Here is a 16,630-nt window from a genome sequence, read left to right on the forward strand (position 1 = left end):
CTCTGCATATAAGTTAAATAGGCAGGGCTACAGTATACAGCCTTGCTGAACTCCTTTCTCAATTTTGAACCAATCAGTGGTTCCGTGTTCAGTTCTCACTGTTGCTTCTTGACCCACATATAGGTTTCTCAAGAGACAAATAAGATGGTCTGGTACTCCCATCTCTTTAAGAACTTGCCACAATTTGTTGTGATCCACACAATCAAAGGCTTTAGCATAGTCAATGAAGCAGAAGTAGATGTTTGTCTGGAACTCCCTAGCTTTCTCCATGATCCAGCGTATGTTGGCAATTTGATCTTTGGTTCCTCTCCCTCTTTGAAATCCTGCCTGTACTTCTGGCAGTTCTCGGTCCACATAACTGCTGGAGCCTAGCTTGTAGGATTCCGAGCATAACTTTGCTAGCATGTGGAATGAGTGCAATGGTGTGGTAGTTTGAACATTCTTTGGCATTGCCCTTCTTTGGGATTGGAATGTAAATTGACCTTTTCCAATCCTGTGGCCACTGCTGAGTTTTCTAATTTGCTGGCATATTGAGTGTAGCACTTTTACTGCATCATCTTTTAAGATTTTGAATAGCTCAACTGGAATACTGTCACCTCCACTAGCTTTGTTGTTGCTCAGACTTCCTAAGACCCATTTGACTTCACATTCCAGGATGTCTGGCTCGAGGTCAGTGACCACCCCATTGTGGTTGTCAGGGATGTTAAGCTCTTTCTTGTATAGTTCTTCTGTGTAATCTTGCCACATCTTCTTCATCTCTTCTGCCGCTGTTAGGTCCCTGCCATTTTGGTCCTTTATCATGCCCATCTTAGCATGAAATGTTCCCTTCATATCTCCAATTTTCTTGAAGAGATCTTTTGTCCTCCTTATTCTATTGTTTTCTTCTATTTCTTTGCACTGTTCATTTAAGAAGGCATTCTTATCTCTTCTAGCTATTCTCTGGAATTCTGCATGCAATTGGGTGTATCTTTCCTTTTCTCCTTTGCCTTTCGCTTCTCTGCTTTTCTCAGCTATGTGTAAAGCTTCCTCAGACAGCCATTTTGCTTTCTTGCATTTCTTTTTCTTTGGGATGGTTTTAGTTGCTACCTCTTCTACAATGTTGCAAACCTCCATCCATAGTTCTTCAGGTACTCTGTCTATCAGATCTAATTCCTTAAATCTATTTGTTACCTCTACTGTATATTCATCAGGGATATGATTTAGGTCATATCTGAGTGGCTTAGTGCTTTTCCCTACTTTCTTCAATTTAAGCCTAAATTTTGCAACGAGAAGCTCATGATCTGAGCCACAGTCAGCTCCTGGTCTAGTTTTTACTGGCTATATAGAGCTTTTCCATCTTTGGCTGCAGAGCACATAGTCAATCTGATTTCTGTGTTAACCGTCTGGGGATGTCCATGTGTAGAGTCATCTCTTGGGTTGTTGGAAAAGAGTGTTTGCTATGACCATCGTATTCTCTTGACAAAATTCTACCAGCCTGTGCCCTGCTTCATTTTGTACTCCAAGGCCAAACTTGCCTGTTATTCTGGTTATCTTTTGGCTTCCTACTTTAGCATTCCAATCCCCCATGATGATAGGGACATCATTTTTGGGTGTTAATTCTAGAAGGTGTTGTAGGCCTTCATAGAGCCGGTCAACTTCAGCCTCTTCAGCACCAGTGGTTGGGGCATAGACTTGGACTATTGTGATGTTGAATGGTTTGCCTTGGATTCGAACTGAGATCAGATTGTATCCCAGTACTGCTTTTCCTACTCTTTTATTGACTATGAAGGCTACTCCATTTCTTCTGAGGGATTCTTGCCCTCAGTAGTATACCTCATGGTCATCTGAATTAAATTCACCCATTCCTGTCCATTTTAGTTCACTGATTCCTAAGATGTCGGTGTTCAGTCTTGTCATCTCTTGTTTGACCACATCCAGCTTGCCTTGATTCATGGATCTTACATTCCAGGTTCCTATGGAGTATAGATCTTTGCAGCATCAGACTTTCCTTTCACCACCAAATACATTGGCAACTGAGTGTCCTTTCGGCTTTGATCCAGTCTCTTCATTCTTTCTGACACTACTAGTATTAGCCCTCTGCTCTTCCCCAGTAGTATATTGGGCACCTTCCGACCTGAGGAGCTCATCTTCTGGCGTCATATCTTTTTGCCTTTTGGTACTGTCCATGGGGTTTTCATGGCAAAGATACTGGAGTGGGTTGCCATTTCCTTTTCCAGTGAATAATGTTTTGTCAGAGCTCTCTGCTATGACCTGCCCGTCTTGGGTGGCTCTGCACAGCATAGCTCATAGCTTCATTGCGCTATGCAAGCCCCTTCACCACGACAAGGCAGTGATCCATGAAGGAGTAAAACAGTGTTTTACTATTATAATTATCATGCCTACAGGGCAAGGGAGTGCAAGAAAGATCAGCAGGAATTGCAACCTCCTAGAAGAAGAGCATGTCTGTTCCAGTGCTTTCCAGAAATATTCACTCATCCATCCTTTGATTTTTCCACATTTTGTTGTGTTACACCTCCAGACTGAAGTAGATTTAACTGGCATTCTTACCAATTGATGTACACAAGATGATTAACACTGTCAATGTGCAAACTATTTTTCTTGGGGCTTAAAAGTAAACAAGAGCAGACCAACATTTATTGGTTGCATAAGTGTTCACCCCCTTTGCAGTGCCATGTCTAAATAAATTCTGGTGAACTCACTGCCTCCAGAAGTCACATACTATTAGTCTAATGGAATCCACCTGTGTGCAGTTACAATCCCACATGATCTCAAATTAAATACCCCTGGTTCAGGAAGGCCCCAGGGTTTGTTGGTAAGCGCATCTAAACGACATCATTATGAAGACTAAAGAACTATCATAACTCTGAGATAAAGCTGGACAGAAACACTACTCAGTTGGGTCATTAAAATATCTCAAACCATGAACATCCCCTGGAGCACCATTAAATCCATTATTACAAAATAGAAATAATATGGCTCAGCCATGACTGCCTAGAGAAAGTTATCCACTAAAACTCAGTGACCAGTTTAAGGGGGCATTAATCAAAGAAACAACCAAGCAACCAAAGGTAACTCGAGGGAGTTGGAGGGATCTGTAGCTGAAAAGGATGGAGCTGTCCATGGGACAGCTATCCCTCATTGTTCCACAAAGCTAGGCTATAGAAGACTGGAGAGAAGGAAGCTATTGCTAAAACAAACATATCCAAGCAAAGAAGCCTGTGAAAGACACAGTGAACATGAAGAAAATTAGTGGCCTGATGAGACAAAAACATGAAATTTCTGGCTTTGCTATGAAACTCTGTGTGTAGTAACAAAGCCAACAGAGCTCATTGCCCTGAGAACACCATCTGTGTTGGAGCGTGTTGGTGGTGGCAGCAGCATCATCTTGTGGATATATTTTTCATCAACAAGAACTGGAAAATTAATCAGGATTGAGGGCAAAATGGATGGGGCCAAATACAAGGCAATTCTACAGGAAAACCTGTTTCTGTCTGCAAGGGACCTGGGACAGAAGTTCGCCTTTCAGCAGAACAATTACCTGAAACACAAAACGAATCTTTTTTGGGATCAGAAGGAAATATTAGGAGAGCCCTCTGAAGAGAAGTTTATTTAGATGCTCATGCCCTGTATCTCCAAAGTCTCCTTCAATTGAAATACCACTGCTAGGCTCTTAATTTTGGGTTTTGGGTCTTCTGTAATCATTCACCTGCTTTTAACTTGTCATGTTTTAATAATTTATAACAGTTTTTCATAATAGGTTGAATCCACTGAAAATAATGAGACCTATGTTTATGAATTAAGTTCCATTACTGAATTCAACCACTTTTCAGTTGTTTTTAAATATTAAAGGACTCCTTTTTCTCATGTCATCGTTGTTTTTTCCCTGTTTCCCTTATTTTCTGTTTACTATGATCATCTTGTGCCTTCTAGACATAAAATCACTCTTTTTTCATGTACTTTTTCAAGTGTAAGCCTGAGGACAAGGTCTTTTCTGTTTTCCTGTATTCCTTGGGTGCTTTATAAATATTGTTGTTGCCGCTATGATTCTGTGGAACTTAGAAGGTCAGTACATTTCTATGGACAGAAGATGTGCAGTAGAGGCCTTGTTTCCATTCGAATTGCAGTGGAAAGGGAAATTTAACACTAAACAATTCCTAAGACTGAGTTGGAAGGATCTAAAAGGGTTATGTAGGAAGAATTTGTAACATCTTCAACCATTTCTGAAGTTCATCTTTTCCTGCAATAGAATCTCTCCAAAAGAAATGTATGCTAAAAAGTTGTTTGTTATTGTTAATCATTATTATTAGATTGCAATTTAATGAAATTAGATGTTTATATTGTAAAGGTTTATACCAGTTCAGTGCATTTCCCTACAATCACTATTGTACATATAAGTAAAATAATATTTATATTAGCATACAGTAACTTACTGTGAAAACCTGAGAGCTTATGGCAGTCTTCCTGAACCTGGTACCCTCCAGATGTGGAAATTCCCAGAATCCTCCTGCAACACATCTGGAGGGCACCAGGCTGGAGACAACTGCCATATGGTGGTATATGGCAACAGTGTCATTGTGTGTTGTGGGAGGCAAAGACAATTTTAGTACTGAAGCTTTTTACTTCTGTCTACAGGTCCAGAGTATTTCTCATAAAATAAGTTCAGCAAGTGCATATAAACTTTGTTTTCCAGAACCTGAACTGGCTACCTGCCTGTCAGTTACTAAATATTACATCCAAAAAAGCAACTGTATGCCAAGTTCCCCATCTGTGTCTGAATGTATTCTTATAAGGATCAGCAGTAATTTTTGATGTATCAGCATATATGAAACAAGAAAAAAATTAACTTGTTATTCTAACAACTTACAAATCAGCAGATAGGACACCAAAGGGAAGGTTCAGATGCAGAGTTCACAATACTTAACTCAGGAATGTAAGATTTTGGTAGAACCAACCAGGTTATTCTATTTCTTCAAGTGTTTGTGGTTGCAACCAGGACAAGAAGCTTAAACTGGATGGAAACATCTGTAGACTGGATATGAAATCTCTGAAAGACCTTAGTTCTCAGATGATGTGATTAATTTAGTAGAGGAACAGATGGACCCATTGTTTCCAAATCTGTTGACCAAAGTCCAACACAGTTTCTCATGTTATAATTGCCTGCTCTACAGGCCAGAGCAGGAAACAGGCCCAATTCTGTATATTCAGGAAGAGAGAAAAGCTAAAATGGAATACCTTAGGAAGAGGTAATAGATTATTGTTCATGCAATTTCCTTTATCACCACTCCAGCCTTGTTTTTTTGTGTAGCTAAACTGGAAGGACTAGATCAACTTTCTGGCCAACCAATTATGACATCAGAAGCTGTGCAGAATGTTGGTTGTCCAATCACTATATCTCCTAGTGATGGAATAATGGAGTAACACTATTTTCTGCAGAGTCTTTCAATCCCCATCATACATTTAGATCTAATCTGTGTTATGGATCAGGTGTGGGCAATAACTAGACCTCCAGGTGTGTTTGACCTGTAACTCCCCTCATGTTCTACTATGCTGGCTAGGGCTGATGGGAGCTGCTGACCTATACATTTGAATAGTCATGCCTTGTCCATGCCTGCTTCTGATCAAGAGATCTAAAGCATGACTACTTTAATGCATGTTTAGACAAGGAAATGCTGGGAAACCACCAAATAATCAGCAAGGAAGGGAAAGTGAGGAGTGTCTAGGAAAAGTAGGCAGAGCCATGTGTGAAATCCTAAAGGGTGAAACACCTTGAAGGAGAATGGATTTGATCCATAGAACTAGGCCTTCCTACCATGGCTTAACCTAACTTGCCTTGCTGTGAGTTGTAGGCTGTTTTTCTGTCTTAGTCTGGATTCAACCCACTGAGATGTTAAATGACTAATTTATCCCAATTATTTCAGCGGGTCTAGCCTGTTAGATAGGTTTTTAAAACAGAACCCTTTCTTTTGATAGCTGTTCAAAGTAAATGCTCATAAAAAGATGGTGGAATGTAGGTTTTCCAGAGGATCTAGAGGTTTGGGAAGAGAAGAAAAGGTGCTATAAGAACTCTTAGGACAACACTTAAAAACTCTAGAGGATCACACTGCCAAAGGGAAGAGATACATGACTTCCCCTTTGAGACAAAGAAATAATATTTTGCCATTTGCCTTTCAGTTGATGGCTGTCAGATGTAAACGAAGTAACCTAAATGCAGCAGTATTCAGTCACTGTCCATGGATGTTGCCTACTGAACTTCTACCTGACCGCAGATACCTGCCAGGACATAGGATAGGACAGACTGCACATTTTGGGTAACCATAAATATGCACTTGCAAAAGACTGAGAAACAAATAGACAAAGCAATTGCAGTTGTGTCTATTTCTGTTGCTCAAAAGGGGAAACAAAACAAAAAAGGGTAAGAAGCGAGTGACTGTTGCTTCAAAGTGCTTCTTGGGTAATGGTAGAATGGCTGTTGCTGCTGGTTGTACTGAGTTTCAGAGAAAACAAGACAGTGTCAAACAAAAACTTGTCACAGTTGAAGCAGGGTGGAGCTCCCGGGATACCAGCTGGGGGACTGGGGTGAAGAAAAGGCACCCATCTCTTGTCAGGTACAAGATGGGTTGGTGTATCGTATGAACTTGACCCTATTGGATTTAGGGTGGAATGGATAATTCATTGTTGGTGCACCTATAAGTAAATCCTTAGTTTTGCTTCTGCAAACTGTACTCTAAAATAACTGAGGTCACACTATATTTACTTCCATTGGTATGCATATAGAAATGCATATAGTCAGGGCTTTTTTTGTCATAGAACGCACCGGAACGGCGTTCTGGCACCTTCTTTTCCGATGGATTTTACAAAGTGATTTTGAATCGCCTGTCAGCGTAGCAGGTCAGCAGCAAACATCATTAACATAGTGTCTGCAGGCTGCTTTTGTGTCTGCGCCACCCGGCTTGGGACGCTGCTCGGCTTCGGATTGGTGTGTGTGGTCGTGCGCTGAATGCTTACTGCCAGGGGGGACGTGAGTTCCGGCTCTTTTTTTTTTTTTTTTTACAAAAAAAGCACTGCATATAGTTCTTTAGTAAGGCACTTATACAAATATCTGAGAACCTGATTCATATTGCATACACTAGATTTATAGAACATAATAATCTTTTGTGGATGGGTGGGATGGTGGGTCATTGTTTAAATTACAGACAGTATACAAACGAAACCACCAAAAAAATAAAAAAGCAATTGTCCTTCATTTTATTTTCATTCTTTCTGGAAACTTTTTTTGCAATGCTCTGTTGGCTTTCATAAGTACAATGGTAACCAATGCTGATTTTTACTTACTGTGGCTGAATGTTAAACAGCAATGGAAAATGTTAAGTTGTGAGATAACTGACTAGTTTCATAAGTGCTTTTTAAAGGGAGGGAGAATTAACAATGCTTCTCACCTTCTCCTTTCACACTCCAATAGAAAAATGCTAATTTACTATTAACCTAGTCACAGCAGCCTCACATTTCATTTTCTCCATTTCACAATTCATACAGAAAGCCAAGCCAGACCTGTGATAGAAAGAATTCTCTTTACCAAGGATTCTATTCATAAAACCTTTAAATTGATTTCATGCTATAAAGATAGAAAAACCTATGATATTTGGAGAGAGATAAAACAAGAAGAGGAATTAGGAAGTACAGTTTGTAGCTTCCCATTTCTTAGGATTGGCAAGGAACAAATGCACCATAAGAATGTAAGGAAAGCCATGCTGGATCAGACCAATGGCCCATTTAGTGCAGCACTCCATTCACATGGTGGCAAGCCAATTGCCCAGTGGGTCCCTCAAGCAGGATGGGGGGAACATGCTCCTCAGTAGTTGGTGTATACTGGCCTACCACCTCTGATAACAGAGGCAGCTAATGGCCAGCAAGCCTAGTGGCTACTAGTCGTTTTCTTTCCCATGAATGTGTCCAATCCTCTTTTAAAGCTGTCCAAATTGGTGACCACCACTACTTCCTGTGGCAATGGATTCCTAGTTTAAGTATGTGTTTGTGAAGTACTTACTTTTATCTGTCCTGAATCTCCTACCAGTTGGCTTCATGGGAGGACCCCAAGTTGTAGTATTATGGGAGAGGAAGAAAGATGTATGCCTCTTCAGTTTCTCCACATTGTAGATCATTCTGCACACCTCTATCACTTCTCCCCTTAATCACCTTTTTTTCTAAGCCAAATGATCATAGCTGGTGTAACTGTCCCTTGCAGAGGAGTTAGTTAGTTGCTCTAACCCCTTGTTCATTTATTTGCCCTTTTCTGTCCCTTTTCCAACTCACTAATGTCCATGTTCTGGTAAGGCAACCAGAACTGTACATAGTATTTTAAGTTTGGTCACATCAAGATATGCATAAGGGGGAGGGGTACAATATTATTCATTTTATTTTCATTTTCTTTCTTAATTATGTCTGACATGGAGTTTGCCTTTTTCACAACAGCTGTGCATTTGGGTTGACTTTTTTCGTCAAGTTGCCCATCACAATTCCAGATCCATATTTGATGAGTCACTGCTGGTTCAGACCCCAGCAGCCCCAGCAGGTTCAGACCCCAGCAGTTCAACATTTATTGAACTGCATTTGCTATTTTGATGCATGTTCTCCTAGCTTGGTGAAAGAACCCTTTAGATCTTCTCACAATCATTTTTGGTTTCAACCTGCCTAAATGATTTGGTGTAATCATCAAACCTGGTCACTTCACTGCTTCCTTCTAATTGTGGATCATTTATGAATAAGTTGAAAAACATTGGTCCTAAAGAAAATCCCATGAGACCACACAGATTACAGTCCTGCATTGGGTAAAGTCGCTCTCTATTCCCACTCACTGCTTTCTGTACTTTAACCATAAGAGGACATTCCCTGCCTTATTCCATGGGTGTTAAATCTGCTCAGGAATCTTTGGTGAAGGACTTCGGCAAAAGCCTTTTAGAAGTCCAAGTAAACAGTGCCCTGATTGCCCCTGTCTTTGTGCTGATAGACATTCTCAAGAAATGTGTAATAGATTAGAAAGACAGGAGGAACCCTTGCAGAAGCCATGTTGATTCTGTTTCACCCATGCTTGTCTTCTGTATGCTTACTAATCCTATCTTTAATAACGTTTTCACACAATTCATCCAGAACAGATGTCAAGCCAACTGACCTGTGATTTCCCAAAGCCCCCTGGATTCCTTTTAAAAAACTTGGTTTTGAAGTTGGCCATTCTCTAGTCCAGTCCAGAGGCTGGACCTATTACATCTTAGGGACATATTACAGCTTTCAGTAAGATGATCAGCAATTTAAGAAATTTATCCTAAGAAATTTAGGATAGATGCCATATGCGTTCAGTGATTTATTAACTTTCAGTTTGACAACAAGGTTGAGATTTTCATACTTTGTCGGTATTTGCCTTTATTCCTCAGATTCTCATCCTGAATACATGAATTCCATGAGGACAGATGAAAAGGATACTTTCAGCTTCTCTGCAATCTCCTTATCTTCCTTGAGTTCTCTTTTAATTCCATTATCATCCAATGGAGCGATTGCCTCTCTAGCAGGTTCCTTTTTTTTTTTTTTTTGATATAGTTAAAGAATCCTTTATTGTCGGCCTTGACATTGTTAACAATATGCTCCTCAAAATGTATCTTTGCCTTTCTTATTGTCTGCTTGCATATCCCTTGCATAAGCATGTGCTTCATTTTGTTTTTCTGATTTAGGCAAGATTTTCATTTCTGACAGGAAGTCTTCTTTAATTTAACAGCTTTTTTGACTTTACTTATCATCCACCTGGGTAACCTTTTGGGCTTGGTGCACATACGGTGGGCATAATGCCAATGCTTATATTACTGTGGTTTTGAGTAATCACCTAACATTTTGAAGGGATTTAACACTCTTAGAGATTTTTTTCTTTTTTGAAGTCAAAGTTAACTGTATTGGACATTTTTAGCTATTTTCCACCTAAGTATATATTAAATCTGATAGTGCTGCAGTCCCTGTTTCCAGTTGTTTCAACAACATTTGCATCCTGGACAACACTGCCTAGGATTAAATCCAGGATTAACTAACTACTCTAGGGTACAGTCATTTAGGACATCAAGAAATGTAACACCTTTGTCTGACCTGGAACATACATTTATCTAGTCAATGTGTGGACAGTTGAAGTAATTCATTATTATAGCATTGCTTTTGTCTGAGACTTCTCTGATTTCATTCTCTTCCTCTTCTCCTCCTCCTCATCCTCCTCCACCACCACCACCATCAAAAATTTTACGTCATTCATCCCAGGAATATAATAACAGTTTACAAGATCTCAAGATCACCCCAAGCATTCTGGTCTGGAGGACAATACCATATTTCTATGATTGAATAGTTTTGGAGCCATGTATTGTCACAGTGCTTCTGTGGAGGACTCTGCACATTTTAGATGTGCAGAGTCTGGTGGCATCTATGCCCTCTTTAACATGCAGAGCACCACTTCCTCCAGTACACCTTCCCCTATCTTTCTTATACAGTGATGACCATATCTTATTGTTTCTCTCCATTCCACCAGGTTTCTATAATGCCCACTATCTCTAGACTCTCTTTTAAGAGCAAGCACTTCAGATCTTCCATTTTGGCTCTAAGACTTCTAGCATTTGCATAGAAACACCTGAACACAATGACACAATGTCTCTCTCCAGACACATGCAACTTCTGTTTTGGCACTTAAACTTCTCCTACCAGTTATCATGTCTCACCATAAACTGGTGGTCTATATATTCCCTCCCTATACTTGGGCAATCAAATGTTTTCCTCTTCATTCCCTGGGGATGATTCATACCAAATGGGATATTTTCTAACTTCTGACAGCCTGCCCCCAGGCTTCAGTTCAAAAGTTGCTCTGCTACCTTTGCAATGATATGTGCTGGCAGTCCCATTACATTTTGGATTCAAATGGAACTTCACAGGCCTGTTCAGGTCTGGCTTGTTCCAAAATGTTCTGAACCCCTGCTGTCTATACCACTGCCCCATCCATGCATTGAGTCTCCTCAGCCGTGCCTGTCTAGCTGGCCCTGTATGTAGAACAGGTGGCATTTCCAAGGAAGCCACCTCGATGGTCCTGGATTTCATCCCTCTACCTATCTACCTTACTTTGGCTTCAAGGACATCACAACTACATTTCCCTCCACCATTGTAACCAACATGAACCATGATCAGTGAGTCCACTTGTACAGTACCTACTGGTTACCTAAACAGCTCATATCTGTAAGATTTACACCAGACAGGCAATGTGCCGTGTTTCCTGTATGCTTATTGCAGACCCAGCTATTAATGTATCTAATGACTGAATCTTCCACTGCCAGAAACTCCCTTATCCCTTGGAGGCACATCCATGGTACAAGAAGATAAATGCTCACCTTCCAAGGAAGGGGATCCTTTGAATGGATCATTTCCCTCTTCCTTAGAATGACACTCTCCATCCTTGAGACTCCACCTTTAATGACAGCGCAGCAGCTGTCAGCAGAGGAGCTGGGACTCTATTATCTGGTCCCCAAGGGTCTCATCAGTCAATCTCACTGCCTTTCTGTGCCTCTCCAGATCAGCCACCTTGGCTTCAAGGGAACAAACTTGTTCCCTGAGAGTCTCATTACACTGAGCGCACACTTACGACTTCCGTCCCATTGGCAGATAGTCATATATGTGGCACTCAGTGCAACACACTGGATAATTTCCACCCCTGCAAGATTTCTGTCTTTGTTATTTATCATTATTTGTTCACCTGGAAAACCTAGGAATTTTTGGTTCTTTATCTTATTTCTTTAATGGGATATGGCAGAGAATTTACTTTTAATTGTTACTTTACAGTTTATACTTCCAGACTAGGAGAAGGGAAGGCAGAGTTGTCTATCATTGCCTCCTTGTCCTCTTGCCAAACTCATCTAGCTGCTTAACTTGCTTGCTGGGGCTAATTATACCCAGAAAACTCTCTTGGAAGCCTACCTTCTTTTATAGCTCTAGGTAGGTTGGCGCAACCACTGCTGTAGCTGATATGATTGGAGGGCCTCATCCAAAAAGGAAAAGAAGCCATGGCTGAACTGCTGATCTGCCCTAACTTCCAGTGAATGAAAATACGTATATGCTAATTATTCATTGTCCTCCTAGGAGTAGGAATGTTCTATTCAGTGGAGAGCACAATATTGAACGAGTCATTGCAGGGGACAATGGGATTTGAATGGACCTTACTTCAAGTAATATGGTGGTTCAGTGGTTTAAGTTCTATACATGGCAAAGGAAAGAAATATGCCCGTCCGGCTTGTAGAATGTCTTGTTGATGTGAATCTATGAATGTGCATCCACAATATATTTCAGCCACACAATCCATCTGAGATGAAAAGGGAATTGAAGGGCATGCACATATTCACATATGAGCACTAGGTCTCTCAAACATCGCATGTGCTAGCTTGAGCTTACTCCCACGTCCAACACATGTAGATTTTACATGCCTGGTGACTGAATCTAAGGCAGCTGCTAAATTCTCTAGCAAATTCAAAGAATTAAAATGTGAGAAAGAGGATCTCTGACTATCAGGCACAATGTTCCTGTCTCTGTTGTAATTTCAATTGCCATTAATTGTGGAGGATTATTATGCATATGTTCTGATGTTTAATTGTCCTTGTGAGTTAAACAGTCCATTTAGCTGTTTACAACAGTCTTGTTATCTGGAAATGTTCATGAAAGTAAATAAGACTACCTCCTCACTCACTCGAAAAAGCACCTCAACTTTTTGCCATCGTTGCTTGCTAATATTTATAGGCACTTCCTTATTTTGAGTTGTAAGGGACGACTCTACAACCAGACTGTACAGTCACTCTACCCCAGTAGAGTGAAGGCAAAGACAAGCAAGGACTAGAGCTACAGAGAAGGAAGTGAGTGGAAGGAAAAACACAGCAAATAAGAGTTTAGAAATGATGTGAAGCTCTGTTTACATTCACACCTTGCTTCTGGGTTCTACTTATTGAGAAGAAAATACAGAAGCCACTTGTGATGTCCTCCAGTGATATGTCTAATGATCCTGGGCTGGCTGTGTCCTCTGAGTTTCCTTATGCCAGGCTTTCCCAACTGGGTGTTCTCCTGATGTGTTGAACTGGAACTCTGGGCATTCCCAGCCTCCATAGCTAATACATAGTTGGGGGATTTTGGGAGTGGTAGTCCAGTAAATCGGGAGATTTGCAGATTAGGTAACAATGTCTCATACTGAAGTCGTAGATTAGTGAACTCCTTCTGGATCTACTTACCTATGGGCCAAAGTATACAAAACTGATCTGAGCAATGATCTGGGGGAAGAAGGTGTCTTTTCTCAGGGGAATCTCTGTTATGTATGCATTGAGTGAAGAGGTGTCACTCCTGTTGGGCATGTGCAGTGTTCAATTCACCAGCTGTAGACAATTGCAAAGGAAAGTCTATCTTCTAGACCCTTACATGCATAGGTTTTCCATTTGTTCTTGAATCCTGCGTGGTTGGGGTTCCAGAATGCAGGGAAATTCTTTGTCTGTGTAGGCTTTCCTTTGCAGATGTGGACACCTAACATGTAGATAACTGGGTAGGACCAATAGAACCCTCCACTCCCAGAAGGAGGCCATAGGATGTCCAAGTATCCTGCTTTACAGAGGGTGGTTCTCTGTTTGAAGGGCTGCCCAAGAAGGATAGTTCTCTTTCTGAAAGTGCCCTGTATTTAAGGGTTGGCTGATCCTTTGGATAAAGAACCATTAAAAGGAAAGGGTGTATGGAACCCTGAGGATGCCCATCCATATCTGAACAATAGCTGTGTGAGCAGTCAGTCTCATTCCCACTATCCATGTTACAGTATTTATGTCTACATTTGCATCAAATTAGCATATACAAATATTATGCAAATATGTTCTTCTCTTATACCCTTTTTGGTGATGTGTATCCTCTTTTGTGATACCTAAATGGACAACCTACAACAAGACCTTCCTAGAGCCTAGTTGTTTGTGATTGCTCTTCACATGATGCACAGGCTAGGCTATTTTCCTGATCCAAATCATACCCTGCAGGGCTGCTTCTAGGCATGCATGGGGATAAATACAGATATAAGTCACTCACCAATCCCCCTCAGAGGGCCTTTTCAGTGGTGGCACTCAATTTAAGGAACAATTATCCAAAGAGCTTTGCTCTGACTATGTTCACAGAACAAAATAATCCATTGAACAATGGGTTGCTGTTGAAACATGAATTATTGTGTTCATGTTCAACTCAGCTGGGATAAAGCTTGGTAAACTAAGTACAGTTCACAGACCAACAACAGACCATGGATTCTTTACATGAGTTGCTCACACTTGTTAGCGCAGCTGAGTCCAGACATGATAAAACGTGGTTCAACAAATTTCCTACATGGTCCTACTCAACTCTCTTTCTGGTTCCAGGTAGTTTAGAGATCTAGTTTTAGGTTATTATGGCTGTTTTATTGAGTCCTGTATTGTTGATTTTTCACATTATACTGTATTTTATTCATTTAAATATTTTTATGTTTATTCTAAAATGACATTTTAGTTTTTAACTGGTTGTACTCTGTGCAGAGAGCATTAGCAACTGGGCAGATTAATGATGCACTAAATACATAACATATTTTTGTACACACATATATACAACATCGTATCAAATCAAAGTCTGCAGGTGCCAACTATACAGTCAGTTTTAATGATGCATTACTACTGTGTAGAACTGAACTAAAAGAAAATAAAGATTGCACCTTTCAACAGAAGACTGTAGACTGGTTTGCATTGTGACTACAGCCAGCACATAACAAATGACTTCTGTGAAAACTTGGGTGAAATGATAGACATGTTAATTTAATTACTTGTGCATATCTTAAAAGTTTTACATTCTTGCTGATGCTGCAGTTCATTTTAAGGCATTGTAAAGAACTGCAGATGGATGTAATCAGAACTGAATTAGTTGACAAAGATCAGAGAGAGAAGGGCTCAGGGAAAGTTACAAAAGTTGTATTTTTGACAGGTTGTAGATATAGACTTAGTGATAAGTTATATGATACCCAAGGGATAATTGTATATTTTAAAAATTATGTTCAGAAAAGCTGCAGTTTTCATAATTATGTGTTTATCTTACCTTCCCCCAATGATCTCATGGTGGAATATATATGTCTGCCCCTGCATTCTTATAATAACCCTAGTGACTAGCCCAAACCCAACACCAAGGTATTTATTTATTTATTTGTAATGCTTTTATGCTGCCCCATTCTCATAAGCCTCAGGGCGGCTTCCAACAAATAAATAACAATATACAAAAATATAAAAATTGGATTCATCTGAGCAATAAATAAAAGCAATAAACAATTTAACAGTTAATTAAAATAACATTTAAATAAAAAGGTCTTGGCCTGGCGCCGAAAAGCAAATAACGATGGTGCCAGGCAGACCTCTCTGGGGAGCGCATTCCATAGATGGGACGCCACCGCAGAGAAGGCCCTCCTCCAGGTACTCACCCACCTAATATCCTTCACGGAGGGTTCCCGGAGAAGGGTCTCTGCCACCGATCTTAGAGGGCAGGAGGGCAAGTATGGACGTAGGCTCTCCTTCAGGTACCCAGGTCCCAAGCCATTTAGGGCTTTAAAGGTAAGCACCAGCACCTTGAATTGGGCCCGGACTTCAGTGGGGAGCCAGTGAAGCTGATGAAGGACTGGGGTTATATAAGAACAATGCCCAGTCCCCGTCAGCAGCCTGGCAGCTCTATTTTGCACCATCTGAAGTATCTGGACCATCTTCAGGGGCAGCCCTATGTAGAGCACATTACAGAAGTCTAATCAGGAAGTGACCAATGCATGCATCACTGTCGCCAGGCAATCGTCCTCCAGGTAGGGACGCAGCTGATGGATCAGCCGAAGCTGATGGAAGGTGCTCCTCGCCACCGCTGACACTTGGGCTTCCAAAGTCAGCTTCGGGTCGAGGAGCATCCCCAAGCTGCGGACCCTGTCCTTCAGAGGGAGTGCTACCCCATTCAGGACAAGTCCAGGTCCCCAACCCCAGAGTCCGAACCACCCACCAACAGGACCTCTGTCTTGTCTGGATTAAGCTTCAGTTTGTTGGCCCTCATCCAGCCCATTACCTCGGCCAGGCACTGGTTCAGTACAGCCACTGCCTCACCTGGATTGGCTGAGAAAGAGAGATAGAGCTGGGTATCATCCGTGTACTAATGATTCTGCAGCCCACACCTCCTAATGACCTCTCCCAGAGGTTTCATGTAGATGTTAAATAGCAAGGGGGACAAAATAGAGCCCTGCGGAACTCCATGGCATAGCTGCCATGGCACAGAGCCAAAGTCCCCCAGCACCACCTTCTGGAATCGGCCATTGAGATAGGAGCAGAACCACTGCAAAGCAGTGCCCCCTACTCCCAGTCCCACTAGCCTATCCAGAAGGATACCATGGTCGATGGTATCGAAAGCCACTGAGAGGTCCAGGAGAACCAACAGGGATGCACTCCCCCCGTCTCTCTCCCTGCACAGGTCATCATACAGGGCAACCAAGGCAGATTCAGTACCATAACCGGGTCTGAAACCGAACTGAAATGGGTCCAGGTAATCAGTTTCATCCAAGAGTGCTTAGAGTTGT

This window comes from Varanus komodoensis, unplaced genomic scaffold (assembly GCF_004798865.1).
Source record: "Varanus komodoensis strain SLA01 unplaced genomic scaffold, ASM479886v1 scaffold12, whole genome shotgun sequence".
Classification (NCBI taxonomy): domain Eukaryota; kingdom Metazoa; phylum Chordata; class Lepidosauria; order Squamata; family Varanidae; genus Varanus; species Varanus komodoensis.